The 24700-nt window shown below is 42.1% G+C and overlaps 1 long non-coding RNA gene across 1 annotated transcript; it reads right to left on the bottom strand.

Annotated features, from left to right (window-relative positions):
- Positions 1 to 238: 238 nt before the first annotated feature.
- LOC115659029 lies at positions 239 to 22214 on the bottom strand. The gene is made up of 3 exons (XR_004002425.1): positions 22204 to 22214; positions 15958 to 15960; positions 239 to 402 (listed from the first exon to the last, which is right to left on the bottom strand). It is a non-coding gene; the product is annotated as an uncharacterized LOC115659029 (long non-coding RNA).
- Between the last annotated feature and the right edge of the window lie 2486 nt (positions 22215 to 24700).

The following is a 24700-nucleotide window of genomic DNA, read 5'->3' as shown; positions in this document are numbered from 1 at the left end:
GTCATTGTTTCAAATTCATGCATTCTTTTATTTTGTCATACAAATGGGGCAATAACTGCCAAGTTAGCCCAGGAGGGGGGCAGTAGTTCTAGAAGCACCCCGTAGAATGGCATGCTGCTGATCATAGAAATGGCATGTCTGGGGCTCTGACCTAGAGGGGCTGTTTGCCTTGCTGATAGGCTTGCCTGATATCCTAAAGTTTCATGCAGCACTGCTGTGGGTCCCTGTTATAGCCTCTGTCCTTCATGCCCTTGGAGATTTTTCTTCGAATATTCCAGCATTTTGTCTTTTGGAATGGAGTTCGGCTAGCACAGATTCGTCGTCTCATACAGCGGTCAGATGCAGTACCTCCCATTCGGTCCATTCTGGAGCTCTTGCAATTCTGGGATTCCATGGTCACCACTGTGGCCCAACAGGAAATGAAATTAAAAAGTTTGTGGGGCTCTTCCTGTCTACCTATCCAGAGCGGTAACAATGGAGCACTCTGGGATAGCTCCCAGAGGCCAATACCGTCAAATTGCATCCATACTACCCCAAATTTGACCCAGCAGGGTCTCTCTCTGCACTAATCCCGTCAGGGAGTACAGAAATTGATTTTAAGTCAACAAAAATGGCTTCGTCGGGTGGATGGGTGCAGGGTTAAATTAATCTAACACTGCTAAAGTCAACCTAAACTCGTAGTGTAGACCAGGGCTAAGGATTGCAGAGTTGCATTCCTCTTAAAAGAAACTGCTTCTGCATAAGAAACTACAGCAATACTGGATGACGACAATTTGGCCATGAGGTAGTAGTGACCCTCCCTCCCCACAACCCCAGTGATTATATTGCAAAGGCAGGTGATACAAATCAGTTCTTTGAAGTCTCACATCCTTGACCCATGCCAGTCTACGTAAAGGACAGAAACTACATGTGTGCCCGTGCTTCTGTTAAATCTACATTCAGTTCTATGGCTCATGTGTTGATATGCCTGCAGACTACCCCAGGAGTGGATTTGTGTTCAGACTTACTGAGTTTTTCCAGAGGTGGAATGGAGCAACTGCTCTCTAAGGGCTGGCTCAAGTTTTGCAGGGTTCCATCCATCACATGCTACTGCCCCCTAGCAGTGTTTGGATATGGCAGTAGAGCTACTAAATGTCTGGCTTTTTTGGGGTGGGGTGAGAAACTAACCAAAGCTCAATTAGGATAAAACTGCAGTGATGCTGCTTAAAGGGGGATAGCTTCTTTTCTGAGGATATTTGGACGAGTGACTAGTCAAATCATATTCTACAGCTGGCCAGTTTTGGTTTCATCCCATGACAATCTTTAAATCAATATTAATCTTGAACAGTTGGAGACTCTGCAACTCTACATTCTAGTGAAGGGGGAACAGATGTTCCAAGACCACCTCAGAGATGCTTTCCCCTTCTGCAGCAGACCAGGAGGCTTCAGCTTTTTTCTTTCAGCTACCGACTTTACACCTGTGTCCCATGCTTTTGTCACCAGTATTGGATTACTATAATGTGCCCAATCTCAGGCAATACCTAAAACAACGTGGAAACTGAAGCTGCTGTAGAATGCAGCATGCTGCTAGAGTAGAAAATATTAATGTGAACATACATGTTTAGGATATGCACTAGCTGCCTATTTGTGCCTGGGTCACAATTGAGGGGTTGGTATTGACTTTTAAAGCCCTAAATTGTTCAAAATATTTCTACTTTAGATTCACTTTAATGCCTCCAGGGTTCTCACAAGGATTAGGTAGGGAGAGGGGCTGAGTCCTGTTATAAACAAGAGGGCTGCAGGCTTGCTGCTTTTGAGGATTTGCAAGGGGGGAGGAAAGAGATGGTGCCATGGCTCTAGCACTTCTACCTCATCCAAACCAGCCTAATTCTGATCACTGCCCAGCTATGTTGAAAAGCTCATCTTTCCTGAACAGGTGGGGATGGTGACTGAGGAAAGGAATAAGAGGTGGATAACTGGTGGGAGTTCATGTCTCTAATGATGTGAAATAGTGATTAGGGGGCACGGGTGGGCTATGCACCTGATGACATGAAGTGGTGGCCAGAGAGAGAAGGTAAGTGTTTCAAGTGGCTTTCAGCAAAGAAATCCATTTCCCCACAGTATTAGTCAGTACCTAACCATGCATATCTCTTCCTGCCCATAATTTGGACAGTTTGAGGTCCAGGACCCTCAAAGATTTGATACCAATGCCAGCCTGAAGTTCAGAAGTGGAAGAGGCACATCTTTATTGTACACCAAAGTTAAAAGCACACTGCTACTCTTTGCCAAGATGCAACTGCTCACCAAAAGCCGTCTTCCACTCCAAGCATACAGTCTGGCTGTTGAGAGGACTAGACCAAGGGCCAGGTCAGTGCTAGGAGTGCTTCAATGGTGTAGGTATAACAGTATGCTTCCCTGGCAAAGTGATTTTAGTGCAGACATTGTCCTTGGGCAAAATTGCCTTTTTGGTAGCCTATACAGTAAATTCCAGCCACCCTCCTACCCCAAAAGCAATTTTGCCAGTATGTAAAAACATTTAGGGATGTCTCATGCCACAGCTACATCTGTCACATCACGTCCCTGACCAGCATAGCTTTGCCAGCAGAAGTTTGTTCTAGCCTTACCCTCAGGGAAAAGGGATACTTGTTGATTAAATACCATAACTCTTACAAAGTCTTCACCGTTACTAACTGCCATCAGTTAACACACAATGCAACACTTTACAAAGTGATGTAGCCATTAAAAAGGTGTCCATCCACAGACATATGTGCTGTATTAAAAAAACAAAGCACATGCCTCAACACCCAGAGGAAAAGAAAACAAAATTCCAGTCATAGATTCCCACTTAAATGCAGATTTCAGAGTAGCAGCTGTGTTAGTCTGTTCTTTTTGCACTTAAATGCATTAATTCTGCTCCTTGCCAAAAACGTGGGAAAGGGACTGGCCCTGCAGCATGTCCTGAGGTTTGACAGATTCAGGCTATTAGAGACCAATATAGGTGAGTAAATTCCAAAGTCTAGGGGCCCTGTCTACTCTGCTAAAGCCTCTTGCGCACTTCCAAGAAGTGAAGCTGTAGCAGTATCACACAGGGAGAGGCCTCTCAAATAGTAAAGATTTATGCCATTCAGCCCTTTACAGGTCAATTACCAACATGCTGAATTCAACCCTGTAACAACAGTCAAGCTCTAGCAAATTACTAAGCATTTGTCTTGTGGTCAGTGAGCTAACCAATTTAACAAAAAAGCCAATGCCTTCACGTTTGAGTTCAATTAAAGTGTAGGCCCATTTGATAACACTAGTCTCACCCAGAAGCATCATCATCGCCATGGACCATAATGACAGTGGCTATTTGCTACTTAAAGTGAGAAGTGCTCCTCTAGGCACCATGTGTAATAACGCTCACTATCAAAGAAAGGGGACTCCAAGCAGGGGTTCTGCAGGCCTTTTCCTTTGGAATATGCTCTCCCCCTTTAGTTTGAAATAGGCCAAAGCTGTTGTCCTTTAGGGGATACTACAATGCATATCTTTTTAAGAGGGCTGCTGATGAAAAATATTGGGGTGGATGCCTGGGGCAAGTGGAGGATCTGGTTATTTTTTGTTGTCTGGTTCAGTATTAGGTTTTTCTAACTACTGTGTATGTCAGAAACCTAAATAGGTACAGAGTGGCAGAGGTAAATCAGGTAGCAATTTGTGCACTAGAGATGAGTCTCTCTTAGGGGTCTCTAAAGGATCCCTCAAATAATTCCAGTAGTATCAGACAATAGATTATCAGAAGATTTTTTCTAGGGCCTGTTTCATCAAGAGCTTGGAGGAATTTAAGTTATATCACACAAAGAACTCCACTTTTTCTATCAGGGCAAAGTGAGGCTGAAAATGACCAGTATGTGAACTTCTCAAATTCTCAACAGTAAAGAAACGCAATTGCACACAAGAACATGCTAGTGGTACTTGTGACATCCTTAGAAAGACTTCTCTTAGAAAATAGTATCCATATTCTTATGTACTAATTGGAATTCTCATACCAGTCCAGACTATCATCTGTGCTTCGTAACGTGATCATTGTGCTGCTTTGGACGAGGCAGAGGGGTGTGTGTGTGTGTGCGCGCGTGTGTAAAAAGCATCATTTTATACATGTGATCCAATTATATCGACTCCATCTGCTGGCAACAGAAACGAAAACCCCCCTCAAAGTTATCAGGTACAAAGTGTTATAAACCTTAAGTCTCGACACATTGATTGTTTTCTGTTACTGTCCTATAATGTTCTAACAAACTCTGGATACTACTGCAGAACCTCAGAGTTACAAACACTTTGGGAATGGAGGTTATTCATAACTTTGAAATGGTCATAACTCTGAACAAAACATGGTTATTCTTTCAAAAGTTTACAACTGAACATTGATTTAATACAGTTTTGAAATTTTGCTATGCATAAGAAAAATGGTGCTTTTAACCATCTTAATTTAAAGGAAACAAGCACAAAGTTTCTTTACCTTGTCAAATCTTTTTTTAAAACTTCCCCCACTTTTTTTTTTTTTTTAGCAGTTTATGTTCAACACAGTACTGTACCATATTTGTGGGTTTTTTTGTTGTTGTTTTTTTAAATCTCTGCTGCTGCCTGATTGTGTACTTCCGGTTCCAGATGAGCTGTGTGGTTGACTGGCAAGTTCGTTACTCTGGTGTTCATAACTCAGAGGTTCTCTGTAAGTACAGTTTTAGTTAGAAATAAGTTAGGTCAGAGTGAGACTGTAACAAGGTACAGATTTATTACATAAGCATATCTCCTGATACATTTAAAAAGGTATGGCACAATAATCAATCTACCTAATCCTTCAGCTGTGAAAAAACAAAGGAGAAAAATCAAATGCAGCGAAAACTTTAATTTTTAACTATATGAGACCGTTGTTTATCTTGTCTATAAACAGATACTCTGTATAAACATGTCTTCAAAGGCTAATACCTATTTGGTCTTAAATAAAGTTATATTAGGAAAATAATATAATGTGCATAATGAAATTATCTCAAACAGTATAATAGAAATATCAAGATAGGCTAAAATTACAATGGGTTTTATCAGCACTCATTATATTTCACCCTTAATTTAGTGAGACATTTTGTATTACAAATTATACAAAATAGCAGGCATTTTCCATGAGGTGAATATAATATGCACAGTGCTTAATGGATCAAGCAGCAATATAATACAGAGGTCTACTTTCCCATTAGTTAGAATAGATGCAGACAATAGTGTAATGTTCCCACAACCATTTCTGTTTTCAGGTAGAAACCTTTCTAATCACAGATGCCAAATATAGTATGTCATAGTTTTGTGAGCCACTTAACTACATGGATTCTATATTAGACATCTTACAAGAAACAGCATGCATTAATCTTAATGAATCTTGTTACAGGAAAGTTTAAACCCAGTAAAACTCAACTCTATACACCTTATTAAACACATCAGGAAAAAAAAAAAATCTTCTCTCTGAACCCACCCAGAGATATCCATACTAAGAACAAAACAGGTTAGTAACATTCTCCCTAAGAATCTAGTGTATTAAAGGACTGGAAATAAAAGTATAGTACCAAACACAATAATTATTTAAGGTTTTTCTATTATTATTTTTAACAAATGTACAGTGGTCACCCTTAACTTTTTAGCTGTACAGATGTAGGGAAGTAGAGAATATGGCAAATGAGGTAACATTGTTTAAGAAAGGGATTCTAAAATCCTATACTGTGGACCACATCTTAATATATTGTAGACCATCTCCCTTCCATTTATGATTAAATAACAGTCCCCACGGAAACACTACAATTGCTTACTTGGAAATGTAAATATTAGGAAAGTATTTTTAGGGGTTTTAAAAAATGGTATTTAGTAGCTGCAAATGAGGACCTAGTGTCATTCAACTAAGAAGTTCCCCACGGGCCATCAGCAAGTCTTTGGACGCCTGGTGGTACAGAATTTTAGAACTACCGATGTAACGTTTAATTAAAAATTTTAAAAAGTCAGCATTGCTTTAGCAGTGACCACTGAAAGGACATTTATGGTTCTCTCCCCTCCTAATGAAAACTGTCTTAAGTTTTATATTTGAGGGTCTATCAGCATTTTATTTATAAAGTTTATTATTTATAATTGGGTTGTAACTCCATTTCTCAGGCTGACACTGCATACAACATTTCAATCAGAGCAATGTTTGGCTTTTTGATTTGAAAACTCTCTGAAATTAAAGAAAGGCACAAAAGCTAAGCCTGAGACAGTCAACTTGTTGCGATTTTGACCAAGTACAATATTGCACAAATAGCCAATGAGCAGAGGTGCCATAATATCTAGGCACAGTGGGGTGAATTTAAAGACCAAAGCTATTTTAACTATGATTCTGTCGTGGGTTGAAATTACACCTTTAAAGATAAAATCAGAGTTTTAAGTACACCAACCTTCTGTTGTACTTATCTGTTGTACTTATCTAGTCATACGGATGAAAGATGGCCTTTGAAAGTCTAATGTCACAATGAAACTCAAATGAACCCCAATCCACCAAGCTCATTTATAAATCAGACCTTTGGGTTCAGTACAGAGAACTAGCTCACGTAGGCACCAATGCTGCAGAGTTTTACATATGAGCATAAATCTGTGAAGGATCAGGTGTGAGACCTCATGTAATACAGAATACTAAAAGGATCTGTCTGTAGTCATCCTGAAACATCTGCGGCTGATTAAACACATATTAAGCAATTTATCAAGTTATTCTATAGAATTTAATATTGTACAGATTAAACTGGCTTTAAAAAAAACACACTTTTATACCTCAAACAAAAAGTAAATAAAGATGGAAGTTGCAGACCTGCCACCAAATAATTTTCAATTGTTGCAACATTTGTATGTACCAAAGTTGTATGATGAAACAGGTTATCAAGAGCTAAAATCCCCAATCATTCAAAAGTATTTAATCTTATTTTATATATAAAATTCTAACAGCTGTACAGGAATAATTAATCATCTGTTTATGAAGTTATAAGCACAACTCAGTTATGACAATGAGTTTAGTTTGAACAAAGGCATTTGGAGGACTGGAATAAAAATCTTGTTATCAGTATATTGCTAATATGCTATATTGCAAGGGCAACAGTCACAAATGCATGTCTTAACATTGTGAACTGTGGTAACACTTATGAAAAGCTTTCATTGTGTCTTCACTATTAATACAACTATGCTGGAAAAAGTGTGGAACCTAGGGAAGAAGGGGCTTTCCACTATTCTACTGACTAACGTCAAGTCGAATCAGCACTTGTGTGTGTGGTTATTGTAATTTTGCTGTATTTCTTCCAGCTGTAGCAATGGCTAAAAACATTTTACATATCTGTAGACTAAAACTTAGTGTCACTCACCGTTTCCATATCTGAAAGATAGTGTTCACTATAGATTCAATATGGCAAGGCTAAATATAGCAATTACTGAACAGTTAGTTATTCAAACTTCACTCTCCACAAACTGTTCTGTATTCTCCTGCAAATGGTTTAGAAAAACTGAAATATATGAAAAACCTACTGTGAATTAGAGAAGATGACACTGGGACTAATTCTGCTCTTCTTACACACAGTTTCATTGATTTAACTGAAATCACTCTCACGATTAAGCTGACCAAGATTTGGCCAATAACTAGTAAATGGTCCTTCACGCACAGTAATTAGGAAGTAATTTAATTATCAAAATGAAACTTATATTAAACAGTTTGCTAGTTAGGCCTCAGTTCAATTTATGCACATTAAGTTCTAGAGGACTGTTCACATACATAAGTTGTATGCAACATTGTAGCCATGTCGGTCCCAGGATATTACAAAGACAAGGTGGGTTAAGAAATATCTTTTATGGGACCAGCTTCTGTTGCTTGTCTCTCTCACCAACAGAAGTTGGTCCAATAAAAGATAAGACCTCACCCATCTTGTGTCTCATACATAAGTTGTGGCAGGCTAAGTACTTTAAAGTGTAAAGAGAGCTCTACTTATCAGTGATTCTTCAAAATGTTAACATGTTAATACCTTTTTCTTTTAGTAGTACAGAAATTTTTTAAAAAGCTAATTTTCATCTAACTAGTTCATACAAAATTAGCTTTCTCTGAAAATTTAAGATCTCAGATTCTAAACCTTACCAGGGAATTTGTTGGTTCCTTAAATTATTCTCTTTTAAAAGATTAAGTAAAACAGATTTAATTAATGGTTTAGAAAACAATATAAATTAATCACTAAGACTCTTAAAATGCAAAACACATCCAGTTTGCAAAAACTGAGATGTAATGCAATATTGGATACCCAAGTAACTGACTGAAACCCTTCTCTTTCATATTAATCTTTGTAAAACAGGATTTTAGTGTCTCTGACTCTTGACATGACTGAATTTTAATTAAATTATGCTGCTTTTGAGTATAGTTTTCAATTTTACAGTTTTTTTTCCAGAGGTAAGATCTGCAATAAGTAATATGAAATTGTAAAAACATGTTCATATTGTGATTTGTTAATATTATGTGTATCAAGACAAATAGCTTAGCTGGCAGCTAAAGCTTCATAAAGCAATGAAGCCCTTGAAGCAATGTAGCTCAGCAGTTACAAGATTTTTTTTTCCATTTTACTAAGGGAAGACATCTTAAATCCATTACAAATAATCAGTTTTAAACAAGAATGTTTCTTTGAACTGACCTTTTTCATAAGAAGGGATCTTATGAATGGTTTTCTCCATGTTACTTTATTATTTTTGCAAAACACAATGCCCAGTATCAAAACCATGTAATTAATAAATAGAAGAACAAATACTTCAAAGTACCATATTACCTTTAGCAGCTGCTGCACTGACAGCAACTTTTGTAGTATGAAATTCCCCAGTAGTATAGAGCATGCCTTTTTGTTAACATGAGCCCATACACATATATAAAACAAGTTACCAAAAGGCAATTGTAAAACAACAACAAATTGATATGTATTTCTGCAAGTAATACTTAAGACAACGTTGAAAACTTAAACTTAAACTTAAACAAGAAAATCATTATGAAAATCCGGCTGTATCCTGTCTGTCAGTCAGAGGGATGCTGTGATTGAAAGGTAGGAAGTCAGCCGTACAACATGATTTATATCAAACTACTACAAAGGAGTAGGGGTAGTGTTCTGCACTCACTTGTGGGACAGCTAAAGGCAATGCAGTCATCCCTGGTAGAAAAAACAATGTATTTTTAAAAAGCTGACCCTTTTGCTTAAGAATTAGCACTCAACTGCTAACAAGAAATTTTGAAAAAGGAAGAGGGTGCAATAATGTTCAGTTATTTTGCCATTAATACCACACATTGGTATGGTGCCTGAAGTCTGTTGGACTATAATGCAAAGGGGAAGGAGAGAGAATTGATTTCTTTTGTTAATCTTACCAAATTTTGACAAGTTAAAATTTAGTGATTAAGAACATATCCAGGCATTACAACAAAGGCAAAGGGCAATATCAGTAGTTTGTGATAAAATAGCAACATGTTACAACAACATTGAAAAAAGTGTTATTTACTTTTTAAGAAGTACAAATTGTATCAAAAGGTGAGTCCAGCTCATTTCACTGATGTGCAGTCTTGTAATAAGTAGAACAGTCAAACATTCCAAGAATTATCAGTAATATTACAATATTTTAATGTATCTCAACATACACGAAGACGCTTTTGCTATAACAAAAATCAAATTGCTTCCGATATAACTAGTTTTCAGACACACAGCCACTCATTTATTTCTGATAGGGTCTCAATGGTCAACTCTTAAGTATGCCAGAAAGGAAAAATCTGGTGCTGTAAATTAAGTACGTCAAATACAATATCCACCTGATAACTTTGCAGCTATTAGTGTGCAGAGTGTCCACAAAGTGCTGAATCTGATGTAGTTTAAAATAAATAGGATAGTAATTTTACTGGTTCATTATATCTACTTCATTGGTCACTAAGAGGTCATAGCTTTTTAAGCAGAAGGTGCTAGCTAGCATTTGCAAATACAAAACCAGGTTTTCCTATAGCACTCTTTTCCTATAGTAAATAAAACTCCTAATTATTTTGTAATTTTTGTCCCTTTTTAAACCTATCAAGATTTAAGTTAATTAAAAAAAATCATACTGTTGAAGTGTTTACACCAAAAATGTGACCTACCCTTAAACATTTGAACCTAAAGGACCTTGCAGACTATATTATATAAATATCTATTTAATTTGCAAACTAAAAACATGTTCGGTGTAAAACATCTAAACATGATTTTGAGTCCCTTCTAATTGCTCTGTACTAGTTGTAAAATATTATTCCTTGAATAAGGAGAACAATTGATGCTCGGGCACCAGAGTAGTAAGAATAGAAAATCAAGTTCAACACAAGGGAAAGGTAATGGTTGCCAAAATGTAAGGAAATTTGGTAGGACAAGAACTTTATTTTCAAACTTCTCTGGCAGTATTATAAACAAATTTTGTATTATAAAATCATCATTTTGATTTAAAATCAAATCTTTTTTAATAAAATGCATAATATAAAATCAAACCAATTACAGTTTAATAATGGAAGCAGGTTCGAATTTATTTTTTAAAACTTGGAAGGAAGGAAGGAAATCTTAACATTTGTTCACATTTTTAAACCTCTCCCTTTCTCAACATGATAAGAGTGGGCTAGAGTCTATGACTATGGCCTGGCTTGTCAAAGAATATTAATGGTATTTTAGTGCCACACTCCCTTGGGTTCATTTGAAAATCCAGCCTAAGGCTGTAGTTAAATCTAAATTGTATATACCGAGTCTCGCTTTTCTTCTTCCAATCTTCATGACTGCACAATTCTCGATTACTACTGGGGACCATATAAATACATAATACTGATATACATGTTAACAATTAGCTTGGCAACCTTTGACTGAATTGCAAGACCGACTCCAATGTACAATAAACTGCCAGACTCCTTGCTCATTTCCAGTCTAACATCACACAACATTTTAAAGATGGCATTAAGAATTGGAGTTCTATATTTAGTGGATTGTGGTATTGTCCAGGAACCAGTGCATGCTTACCCCTGCACCAGCCTTTGCTGGTCACAAAATGAGAATGATCGCAAAGGGCACGCAAGAGTGTATTTCTGAGGACTTGTCTACACTACCACTTAAGTTGATGTAAGTTACACCGCTCAGGAGTATGAAAATGCCACCTACCGAGCGATGTAAGTTGCATCAACTTAAGGCGCTGTCTACACCACGCTATATCGACAGGAGCTTCCATCTCTTGTTGAGGTGGAGTAATTACATTGACAGGAGAGCGCTCAACTGTTGACAGACAGCTGGAGCACGGTAGTGAAGACAAGCCCTGAGGCTTCAAGTTTGTATAGTATATACATTTTATTCCTCCGTGTATTCATTAAATGTTTCCAGTGGATTTACAACAATCTCCGTTGAGTTTGGAGCATTTCTGTGGATTGTTATTGATACAACAATTTGTTACAGTTCTGAAAGCTAATATCAACTAAAGTAATTGAGCAGAATACTTGTCTGCAAAGTATTAGTCAAAAACAAGATGTAAATGTTCATACTGCTATATTCTGCACAAATGTATTATAATAGAAGAAAACAATCAAATGTCAGTATTTGTCAAACCTTTCATGTTTTTCTCTACTTTTCATTCAAATGTGAATTTTTTTCTCAATGTCAGTGGCCCTTTTCTATGCGTTCTTTTGAGTTTCACAAGAACAGTGCTGCAGATAGTACTTTATATAGTACATTTCATCCAAGTGTCTAAATGTTCTTTGTACATAATTATGCCTCACAACACAGCTGAGCTTATAAACATTTCAGATGAATAATGAGTTGGTAAATGATTATACATTAATTTATACACTATTCTTTTTCCTCCTTTAACTATTTCAATTCTAAACAGTATTACCCCCTTGTGATGGATTAGTATATGTCTGCATATATCTGTATCAAGCTGCAACTTTCATTCTGTTTTATGAAGACCACTTTGATTGTAAAACTGTTTTGGCTATGTAGCCTACATGTTGAGCTAAAACACACACACTTCAAGAGAAATTCTTGCCCCTAGTAGAGGATTAGCAATGGGAGGGAGTCATTAAACCCTGATGACCTTCCATTTAAGTGGAAGCTCCCTTAGACAAAGAGCTGGCTACCACCCAAGGAACCCAGCTCTCCCAAGCAGGCTGACAACCAAGCAATGGATCACCTCATGGGGGTCTGAGGCTGACCAAGGAGCTCACCTGGCAGTGGGGAATGCAAGATACAGAAAAAGAGAAGGTCTGCTCAGAGTAGCTCTCTCACCAACCAGAAAAGGAAGAGAAGACTGTACTGGAAGAATGAAGTTCAGGAGAGGGGAGCTGCAAATCTGAAAAGACACTGACTCCCAAAGAACACTCAAGAGTGGTGAGGAAATGAGGCAGGGAATTGTGTACATGTGGTTTATTTTACATGGATTTGTCTCTTGTGCTATCTAAAGTAATGAGTGATTGGTTTAGAAATCCCTCTGCAAAGTCTCTGTATTTTCTTCAGTTATCACATGTCCCAGAAGGGGTTAACCATAAACTAGAGCGGAGCACTAGGGTAGGTGTGCCAAAGCTATTGGGGTTCAGCACTGGCTACAACACAGGGTCCGATTTCTGAGAACAGATGCCAGACACCATTTATGGGCTGGGAAGCAAACCTAGAGGCCAAAGAGAGACTGTGCTATTGAGTCTACCCAGGCCCACAGGAGCTGAAAAGCATTCATAGCCACTGTGTGGATCCAAACAGCAGTTTACTGAACGTCCAGCTGGGGGAGTTTGACCAGGACTGTGACACTCCCAGTCTTCCAAAACAGAGATTTATAAATAAAGGTATAAAATATAACCCTGGGCATAATCAATAGCACCATCTGAAACGAATGCAGTTTTGATAATTAAGTTATTGCAAGAACCATACAAAAATACCACAGTATCGCAGCTTATTAAATACATGGAAATATAAGTAAACAATATAGATTTAATGATAAATATTTAATGATAAATACTCATAATTATTTGGGTAGAGCTGAACAGAGGTACAATAGCTATGTTTAGGAAAAAAACTTGGCATTGAGAAACAGCGAGACACAAGTGGTGTTTGTCCATAGAGAAGGAAAATGTATGTGTATGTTTAAAGCCAGCTTTTGGGCTTCAGAGGGTGGTTGAAATATAAGAGATCTTGAGATGTAATCTGCAACTGTGGAGGTGGAAGGTGGGAGAACAATTTCCATATCAGAGACCAAAAAAAGGAGCTGGAAATCTTAACTTATTTATTAACAACACACTTCATCTGGAAATGTACATTCAACCAATGTAGATTTCTGAGAAAGGAGCTGTTCTATTACTGCATATGGGTAGAAGGATGAACCACTGTATCAAGTACAAATAAACTGAGGTGCCAAAGTAATGCCCTCCTTCACGGTTTCCTTATTTCCACCTTCATTATAGTGGTTTAAAAATCGAGAGGGAATAAAATTGGCGAATAATAGTTTAGTTGACCATATAAAGAGTTGTAAATCTTTGATTGTAAACTCTTCAGGGAGGGGACTGTGTCTTCCTTTGTGTTTGCACAGTAGAACAGTTGGAGTTGTTATAAATCAAATAATAAATCTGGTATAGGTAAGAGGAAAGATTTGTAATGAAGTCAAACACCTGAATTCATGACAGAGTGATTGCTCATATCCATTCCAGTTAGGTGATTGCCAAGCCTTACCTAGGCGGAGGGGTCGGAGTGAGATGTGGCAGAGTGCAAAACCGCTGAGCCAAAGGCTGCATTATCTCTAGACTGTTGGACCAGAGCATAGTGCGAAGCAAAGGTGTGGACCGAGGACCAGGTAGCTGCGCGATATATCTCCTGGATTGGAACATGGGCCAGGAAGGCAGCTGATGAAGCCTGAGCTCTGGTAGAATGTGCAGTGAGATGGCCCGAGGGAACATGAGCCAGGTCATAGCACGTGTGTATGCATGCCATCACCCAAAAGGAGATCCTCTGGGAGAAGACAGGTAGGCCTTTCATCTGGTCAGCCACTGCAACGAAGAGTTGGGGGGATTTTCGAAAAGGCTTCGTCCAATCGATACAAAAAGCGAGAGCCCTACGGACATCTAAGGAGTGTAACTGCTGTTCCCGTCGAGATGGGTGAGGCTTCGTGAAGAAGACCAGAAGGAAGATGTACTGATTGGTATGGAAGGCCGACACCACTTTAGGGAGGAACGCCGGATGTGGTCGCAACTGTACCTTGTCCTTGTGAAAGACAGTATACGGTGGGTCCACTGTAAGCGCTCGAAGTTCGGAGACCCGTCTGGTCGATGTAATGGCTACTAGAAAAACTGTCTTCCAAGACAGGTATAGCAGTGAGCAAGTTGCCAACGGCTCGAATGGCGGAAGCATAAGCCTGTTTAGGACTAGGTTGAGCTCCCAGATAGGGGCAGGGTGGTGTACTTGGGGGTAGAGGCGCTCCAGGCCCTTGAGAAATCTAGTAACTAAAGGGTGGGAAAACACCTGGATGGAATGTGGAGATGGCCGCCAAGTGCACCTTCAAAGAAGATATCGCCAGGCCCTGCTGCTTAAGGGACCAGAGGTAGTCCAAGATCGTGGGGATTGAGACCTCAGAGGGAGTAGCATTCTGCGTTTCACACCAGCAGTAGAAACGTTTCCACTTGGCCAGATATGTTGACCGAGTGGAAGGCTTTCTGCTACTCAGGAGTATATGTTGTACCGGAGTGGAGCAGCATAACTCCGACCTGTTTAGCCATCCAGGAGCCACGCCGTGAGGTGAAGGACCTGCAGGTTCGGGTGACGAAGATTGCCGCGGTCCTGCGTTATGAGGTCCGGGTGGAGTGGCAGGGTAATTGGGCTGGCTATGGACAGGTTGAGCAGTATGGTGTACCAGTGCTGTCTGGGCCACGCTGGCGCGATCATGATTATGTGCGCTCTGTCCCTGTGGAGTTTTATCAGGACCTTGTGAACCAGCAGGAACGGTGGGAAGGCATAGAGCAGGCGGTGCTTCCACGACATGAGGAACGCGTCTGAGATCGATCCCGGTGAAAGACCCTGGAAGGAGCAGAATGCTTGACATTTCCTGTTTGTGCGAGAGGCGAACAGGTCTATGTGGGGAAAGCCCCACTTCTGGAAGATCGAATGAACAACATCTGGTCTTATCGACCATTCGTGACAGAGGAAGGATCTGCTCAGCTGATCCACCAGTGTTCCGAACCCCTGGGAGAATGGATGCTACCAGGTCTATCGAGTGGGCTATGCAGAAGTCCCAGAGTCGGATGGTCTCCTGACATGGGGGGGAAAGATCGAGTCCCTCCCTGTTTGTTGATATAATACACGGCTGTTGTATTGTCTGTAAACACTGAGACACAACGGCCGTGTAGATGCTGCTGGAACGTCTGGTACGCCAGGCGGACCGCTCTCAGCTCTCGGACATTTATGTGAAGCGCCAGCTCCTGTGATGACCAAAGGCCCTGGGTACGAAGGTGTCTGAGGTGAGCCCCCCATCCGAGAGATGACGCGTCCATCGTCAGGGACACTGAGGGTTGTGGCGGATGGAAAGGTAACCCTGCACATACCAGGGAGGGGGTTAGCCACCAGTCGAGGGAATGGTAACTATTGCGTTTATTAGGTCCCTGCCCAGACGGTAGACTGAACTGAGCCACGCTTGGAGGGGTCGGAGGCGGATCCTGGCATATTTGGACACATAAGTACAGGCAGCCATGTGTCCTAAGAGATCGAGACAGTGCGAGCCGAGGTCGTTGAAGTTCTGCAGACCTCGAATGATCATCACCATTGCCTGGAATCGTGGCTGGGATAAGTAGGCCTGGGCTAGACTGGAGTCCAGGGTAGCTTCTATGAAGTCTAGCCTTTGTGTGGGGACCAGTGTGGATTTTTCCATATTGAGCATCAGGCCTAAGCGTGTGAATAGGTCGCTGATAATGCCTACGTGCTGCCTGACCTGTGTCTTGGAGGTCCCTCTGATGAGCCAGTCGTCCAGACACGGGAATACGTGTATCCGACGTCGGCGGAGGTGTGTGGCGACTACGGCCATACACTTTGTAAACACCCTTGGGGCTGTGGAGAAGCCAAAAGAGAGGACCGTGAATTGGAAGTGCTGGTGGTTGGCTACAAAGCGAAGATACCTCCTGTGTGGAGGAAATATGGCGATGTGAAAGTACGCGTCCTTCATATCGAGGGCTGCATACCAGTCTCCAGGATCCAAGAATGGGATAATGGTCCCCAGGGAGACCATGCGGAACTTCAACTTTATCATGAACTTGTTGAGGCCTCGCAGGTCTAGGACAGGCCTGAGGCCTCCTTTTGACTTGGGGATCAGAAAGTAACGGGAGTAAAACCCTTTGCCCTTCTCGTCTTGTGGTACCTCCTCTATTACTCCTATGGCGAGGAGCGTCTGCACCTTTTGTAGGAGGAATTGCTTGTGAGAGGGGTCCCTGAAGAGGGACTGGGTTGGAGGGTGGGAAGGCGGGGTTGAAATAAATTGGAGGTGGTATCCTTGTTTCACCGTGCGTAGGACCCAGAGGTCTGAGGTCAATTGGGACCACGCCGGGAGGAAGTAGGAGAGGCGGTTGGAGAAGGGAGGATACAGATCCTGTCCTGAAACTGGTACGTCGTCCTCGAGCATACCTTCAAAACGAAGACTTAGGTCCCGCTGGTGGTTTTGAGGGGCCGTGGTTTTGGCCCCCGTGGGGTCCGGACTGGCGTCTACGGCCACCCCGCCCACGCCGTCTGCTAAAGTCTTGCCTGTGTCTGGGCACAAAGTACGGGCAGTGAGTCTGGGGATGGAAAGGTCTGCGTTGGGTCACAGGTGTATGCATGCCCAAAGAACGCACGATGACCCTGTTGTCTTTCAAGCTTTGTAGCCTGGGGTCAGTCTTCTCCAAGAACAGACCCTTACCATCAAAGGGTAAGTCCTGTATGGTATATTGTAACTCAGGCGGGAGGTTGGAAACCTGTAGCCATGAGATGCGTCTCATGGTGATACCGGAGGCCAGAGTTCTGGCTGCCGAGTCGCCCGCATCTAGAGAAGCCTGGAGGGAGGTTCTGGCTACCTTTTTCCTTTCCTCTAGGAATGCAGCGAATTCATGGCGGGAGTCCGGGGGGAGTAGTTCTGTAAATCTACCCACCTCCGCCCAGGTGTTGTAGCTATAACGGCTCAGTAGAGCCTGCTGATTTGCCACCCGGAGCTGTAGGGCGCCTGCCGAATACACCTTGCGGCTGAGAGGTCCATCCGCCTAGCCTCCTTTGACTTTGGGGCTGGCGCCTGTTGGCCATGGCGCTCCCTCTCATTGACCGATTGGACAACTAGCGAGGAGGGTGGACATATAGATACTTGTACCTCCGAGAGGTACTCCCTTTGCCATAGGGGGAATGGAGGCTGGAGACTGCCATAAGGTGTCGGCATTGGCTTGGATGATCCTGATGAAAGGCAAAGCCACTCTAGTGGGGGTATCTGCCAACAGGATGCTCACTACAGGGTCCTCAACCTCCGGGACTCCACCTGGAGGTTCATATTGAGTGCTATCCTCCTGAGGAGGTCGTGATGGGCTCTTCGGTCTTTTGGAGGCGGCCCCGAAGAGGAAGTCCCTGCCACTGCCTCATCTGGAGAGGAAGAAGATGAAATTCCGGGGACGAGCGGGTCCTGTAAGGCCTCTTGCTCATGCGCTGGTTCCTGCTCCAGTGGCACCGGGGAACCCGGTGGGGGGACTATCGGCTCCTCTGTCCCGGGTGGAGGATGACGGCTAACTGTGGCCTCTGGTGCTCAGTGCTCTGATGAAGCAGAGCGGGTCGGAACTAGCGGAGCACCTTGGTTCTGGTGGTACGCCCAAGGTGTCCAAAAGGACCACTGGTGAGGTCTTGGGTCAGGGCTTCTTGAAAAACTCCGGTAGGCATCCGCATCGTGGTCTTGGTCATAGTAGCTGTCTGCGTGAGATGACACTGACGTATGTCTGGATGGCCATGGAGGAGCGGAGAAGCCTTGTGCAGATGTTCCAACGGACCTCGCTCCCCTATGTATCGGGGACCGGTGTCGGGACCCATATCGGTACCGGGATCGAGATCGGGACCTGCGACCAGATCGGTGCTGGGAGGTCGACCGAGATCTCGAATCCCGACGTCGTGAATGGCTTTGGGAGGCACGGTGCCTGGAGCGGTGCCGAGAACTGGAGCAGTGCCACGGGTAGTGAGCCGGTGAACGGGAATCCAACCAGTGCCGCAAGTCTGACTGGTGCCGTGTAGTAGAACGGTGCCGGGACTGCGAGTGGCGTCGAGAGTGGGAGCGGCGTCTGGACCTGGAGCATCTGCAGGACCGCGATCGTGAGCGGTGCCGGTCCGCTGAGCCGACACAGGGTGGTCTAATCAAGGTCGGCTTGCCTATGGATTGGATTACCCTCACCGGCAGTGCCGGGGGTAGAGGCAGTGCTGAGTCTGTCAGGGCGATCAGGTCCCTTGCTGCTGAGAACGCCTCTGACATGGACGGCATAGTGAGCTCTACCGCAGCACGCGCCGGGGAGCTAACAGGTGCCGGACTTGATGGCCCTTGTGGGACCGGAATCGACGGTGCCGATTTAGTTGGTGCTGCAGCGGGTATCGGCGCCGGGCGATCCGACCTAGGCATACTCTCTGGCTGCGGTGCGGGTGGTGCCGAAGCAGTAGGAGTCTTGGCCTTTCTCAACCTTGGGGAGAGGGAGCGTCGTGGAGCTGACTTCGGTGCCAGTGACGTCCAGTGCCGAGAGTCTTTGGGTGTATCGGTGCGGTCCGGTGCCGCGGAAGTGCTTCTGCTCATCGACTGACCAGCGCTTGGTGCCAAAGGTGGAGGGGTGAGAGCCGCCTCCATGAGGAGCTGTTTAAGCCTGATGTCCTGCTCCTTTTTTGTTCGCTGCTTGAAAGCCTTGCAAATGGGGCACTTAGCTGTCAAGTGCGATTCCCCGAGGCACTTCAAACAGGAGTCGTGCGGATCTCCTGTCGGCATTGGCCTGTGGCAGGCCGAGCACGGTTTGAAACCCGGTGAGCTGGGCATGGGCTCCGGCACCGGGTGCGGGGAAGGGGCTACTCCCCGAACCCCACTAACTATTACTAAACTAACTATACTATCAAGGAAGAAACATGTAACTATATATATAAAAAAGAATTATAGCTACATACACGATAACGAACAAGAAACTACTAGTAGCTGGGGGAGTGGAGGTCAGCTAAGCCACACTCTACTGTTCCAATGTCCGACACGGGTGGTAAGAAGGAACTGAAGGGTGGCTGGGTCGGCTGGGGTATATATCCGGTGCCATAGCGGCGCCACTCCAGGGGGCGCCCAGCCGACCCACCGAGTGTTGCTAGGGTAAAAAGTCTTCCGATGAACGTGAACGCAGCGCGCACACACCTAACTGGAATGGATATGAGCAATCACTCGAAGAAGAAGTCAGATTTATATTCTGTTTACCTCTAAGATGCTGGACACCTTTTTTCTCTGTGTACCTTACAAGAAAGGTGAATAAAAATATATACCCTGATCTGCTACATTCATGAATATCTCTGTTGACTAGAGTCTATTTGTTAATGTCTTAAGAATGTCAGTCCTGATAGAGACTGGAAAGCATTAATATCAATTGTTTCCAAAGCCAGATCCAGAGAATGAAATAAAATACTTAAACCTACTGTAATAATGAATAGATATTAGTTTGTTTTGAACACGAGGAAAGGAAAAGGAGATATAATTGTAAAAAGCATTTATCTGCTGTTGCCCATGCTGTTCTTGTTCTGTAACCCAAAAAGATTTCAGCTATGAGTACTGTCAGTCTGACACCTTCCAATATTACTAAATTTAAAAAATGAAATGTTCTGCATTCTGAAATACTCTATGAAACAAAATGGTCAAGGGTGTCCTTTAGAGAAAACTCTAACTTCTATCTTAGGTACATTATCCATATAGAGTGGGATTTTTCAAGAGCATCTAAAGGAGCCAGGCACCCAAAGCTTACTGACTTTTAATGGGAGTTGGTGCTTAATCCTTAGATGCTCTTGAAAAATCCCACCCATTTTCTATGTTAAGGGACAAAGGATAAGATCATTATTTTTTCCTATAGCTATTTTTACATATTCCCCTTTTCCCTTGGATTTGGAAAGGAAAAATATTAAAGTGGTGCATGCTAGTGGTACCATAATAATGTTTGTTGTAACATTTTTACACCTTTCAGTTTTTCCATAACATTATAGTTTAGTGTTTTAAAGTATCACAGCTGATAAGCCTAGTATCCTTGGTCTCTGCTCAGTAATATTTCTAAAATTGTGTTTAATGTTTTTAACGAATATTATGCTTATGAGTAAAGGTTAATGCATACCAGATATTTTATCTGCCCTATAATTAAATGTGTCTCTAAGTCCCTAATGTCTATTTAGCCATTTTTATTTTTAAAGAAAATGAATATGCTAAAGTTACTCATATCTGAAAAGTGGCCAGTGTAGAATAAAACTAGGTTATATGCATCAGCCGTTCAGCTTTGTCACCTCCACAGGACCACACAAGGAAGTCTAGAAGCAACTGTTGAAAGAAAAAATTAAATTAACTCATGACCAGCCACACACTTAATCTAATGGGATACAAATTAAAACTCAGTTTCAATATCTCCTATAGCAGAGTTCTCAGAAAGCACAAAGAGAGCTCAATGATTGAGGCACAGTGCTGGGATTCATATTTACTGAAATAAAAGAAAACTTATAGCTGTAATTCACAATTTTCAGTCACTTTTAGATACTGTCCAGCATTTCTTTTATTGACAGTTCCAGCCATGTCCTTGCTATACGTACCAAGATAGAAGACTTGAACAGAACATTTAATACTAATCAGTTCTTTCACACAAAAAAATCTTTGAAAGTTAGTCACCTTTAAAAAAATATAAAAAAGCAAAACAAACTGTGTGCTGAGCACATTTGAAAATCTCATCCCAATGTCCTAACTCTGTGAAGTCAATCAGAGTTTTATCACAGGCTTCAGTGGGAACAGTTAGGCCAATACGATTTTGAAAATCCCACTGTTGGATTTTATGCTAAAAGAAATCTGTTTGAAACAACCACAAGATTACTTTATACAGTTTAACAAATTCTTTACAGTACCACAGCAGGATGGTTAAGTCTCCCATAGTTATGAATTTCATGATACCTGTGCTTAATCAGGCTGGAAGCTAGAACGGTCAACGTTGTAGCTGAGCTACAATTCAGTTATGTCACTATTAGGGAAATGATAGAAGGTACAGGCCCATGAAAGATCAAATTTCAAAGAGAAGAAAATTGTAGCAAGTTTTACCAGCTTGGAGACCTTTTTCTTGCTACTACAAAGACTTAAGCATAGCATTTAGGGGTGGAGAAATCGTTAGTCAATCAAGCAGATTTTACACATTTCACTTTCTTTTGGCCCAGGGAAAGACTACATTAGCCATAACTACAGAGTAACACTGTTTCCTATACAGACATAGGAACCATGGAATTGGGCAAAATTCTGATAATGGTTACTCACTCCTGTTAGGAAGACGTAAACTACATCAACAAAACATTCTGGATGAAAATAAGGGCATAAAATCAATCCATACAGCAAAAAGTCACCAGAAAGTATTGTAAGCTGCCAATTAAAAAACATATGAGGGTCCTATTCAGAGTTTCGAAAATGCCGCTAGAATGTTCCCTCATGGGATTCCAGACGTAACAACTGACACTTCCCACAAAACAACTCTTTTGCATGCCCTCAAAATATTGCTGCTTGTACAAATCAGCATAGGGCCTCTGATACTTCAAATGACAACCATGCAATTATAGTTCTCAGTTAGAAATACAGAGGCATCCAAGACAGATTAATTCTAAAATACGAAGACTTTCCATATGCACAAGTAAGCCTACAAAATAGGAAAGTGATAGCTGCAAAACAGCAGTGAACTTCCAAACTGCAGCAAGCTCTGCAGAGGCAATTTTTCAGATAAAGTCAGAGCTAAAATTTATGAGATTAATCAATCATTGAGATTGACATTTCGACCGAGCTGCTGAGAGGCCCTACAGAATGGGCCCCATTCTTGGCCCAGGTGCACTACAAGAGGGGAAAAAAGCTGCCCTAAATGAGATTTGGTGTAATGCCAATAATCAGTTCCCTTCCTGCAAGTGGGCATGTCAGGCATTGCTTGGGGGAGGAGAGAACCTGGTCAGCTCACACTGTGCTCCAGATATTTTAGAGAGAGAGAGAATTGTTCCTGGGGAACCATTCCAGCTGCATAAGTAAGAGCAGCCTTCTAGATAGGGGCCTGAACAACCAACCAGGAACCGCACATACCATCATGACCTTGAAACAGTTGACAATTGACCCTAAGGAGTCTGTATTTCTTCTGTCCAGCTATGCAACAAGAAGGGCTTAAGACGCTGCAGAAAGTGGCAGGTAGACTACTACACAGCCAGATTTAGGATAAATGGAGGAGGACGTCATTCAATGTGACAAGGCTCTCTTAAAAGGTGGTCTTCAAAAAAAAAAAAAAAAAAAAAAGAGGAGGAAGAACTATGTTTTTGTATGTTCCAAATACACAGGCTAAGAGGGAAATTCCGCAAATTTCTACTTTAAAACATAACTATTTTCTCTTATTGGTGTGTCAGAGTCTATCAAGAGTCTTATATTAGTGCCCATCACCACTGAGCACCTTGTACCATAAATCATAACTGGCTATTTAGTCTAGACTGATGCCACAAGTCTTTCTTGTTGCAAACAACTTATTCTCATAGCTGGCCTGGAGTAATACACTTTCTCAGAACAATCAAACTAATGCTTGATTTGATGCTTTTACCTCAATAAACAATCTCTGGAAGACATCACACTGCTCAGATCTCCCAGGAACATGCAGGCTGCCTGCTGTTTGAGGTTACATTTTCTTAAGTTTTTAAAAGTTGAATACTGTAAAACAAATAAAACCATTAGAAAACTACACAAAATTGGATACATCATAGACCATATCTTTTACAAACTCCAGTGACTGGTTTGACATCACCAGCAGGAAACTGAACTGAGCAAATGGCTGACTGCACTTTTCATATACACAGCAACAGAAGAAAAAAGGTAGGGTTTAAATTAGAGGAGTATTGAATACACTTTTTACTTTTGTGTTTATACTGAATAACATCACATGATTTTGAATTGCCTTGTATTAAGTAAGGGAGTCATTTTTCAATAACTTTGTAAATACAAATCTGAATACCCAAAAGCAATCCCGTACAATGTTGCAACCATCACAGTACAAGCTCAAGAAGCCAAAATGGTTTGACAAATATCAAACAAGTTGTGGAAGGCCTGATCTACACTACGAGTTTATCTCAAATTTAGCAGCATTAAACTGATTTAACCCTGCACCCGTCCACACAACGAAGCCCTTTATTTCGATATAAAGGGCTCTTAATATCAATATCTGTACTCCTCTACGATAAGGGGAGTAGTGCTGAAATCGGTATTTCCATTTCAAATTAGGGTTAGTGTGGCAGCAATTCGACGGTATTGGCCTCCGGGAGCTATCCCACATGCACCATTGTGACCGCTCTGGACAGCAATCTGAACTCGGATGCACTGGCCAGGTAGAGAGGAAAAGTCCCGCAAACTTTTGAATTTCATTTCCTGTTTGCCCAGCGTGGACAGCCGATCAGCACAGGTGACCATGCAGTCCCAGAATCAAAAAAGAGCTCCAGCATGGACCGTACAGGAGATACTGAATCTGATCTCTGTATGGGGAGATGAATCTCGTCTATCAGAACTCCGGCCCAATAGATGAAATGCCAAAATGTTTGAAAAAATCTCCAAGACCATGATGGACAGAGGCCAGAACAGAGACTCAACACAGTGCTGCGTGAAACTTAAGGAGCTGAGACAGGCATACAGAAAGCCAAAGAATCAAATGGACGCTCACGGAGGGAGGGGCAACTGATGACTGTAACTATCCCACAGTTCCCACACTCTCCGAAAACTATTTGAATTCTTGGCTGAGCTCCCAAAGCCCGAAGGGTCAAAAACATTGTCACAGGTGGTTCAGGGTATATGTCATCAGCCCCCGCCGTGAAAGCAAAGGGAAAAAATCATTTCTCGCCTTTTTTTCAATCTCACCATATGTCTACTGGATGCGGTGACAGATGGCAGATGCGGTGCTGCAGCGCTACACAGCAGCATCCGCTTCCCTCCCCTTGCCTTGCGGACGGCAGATGGTACAGTATGACTGATATTCGTCATCGTTGTTCCATGAGTGCTCCTGACTCGCCTCAGTGAGGTCGGCTGGAGGCACCTGGGCAAAAATGGGAATGACTCCAGGTGATTCTCTTCTTTAAGTTTTGTATAATGGAGAGTCAGTCCTGCCTGGAATAACATGGCAGCTGGAGGCTTCTGCCTCAGGCTGTCTCCCCAGTTAGCAGCACCGTGTGGTCGTGCCTACCCCTTGCTACAAGGGCTCACAATCAGATACTTAGACATCTACATTTTGCTGCAAATAAAAAAATTAAGCTGCCGTTTAGAACTGTCCCCCAACATACATATCCTGGGACATTTTGCATTTTACCAGTGTCAACTAAAGGCCCACACACAAATGGAGATTCAGTCCTGCCTGAGCTTCTATCCTAGTGCTTGTCACAGATTCCCATTTTCAGCTATAGGCTGAGTAAGTGTAGAATGGTGG

This window comes from Gopherus evgoodei, chromosome 10, assembly GCF_007399415.2.
Source record: "Gopherus evgoodei ecotype Sinaloan lineage chromosome 10, rGopEvg1_v1.p, whole genome shotgun sequence".
NCBI classification, from domain to species: domain Eukaryota; kingdom Metazoa; phylum Chordata; order Testudines; family Testudinidae; genus Gopherus; species Gopherus evgoodei.
Note: the sequence above shows the minus strand (reverse complement) of the source record. Positions and strands in the feature narration are given on the sequence as shown.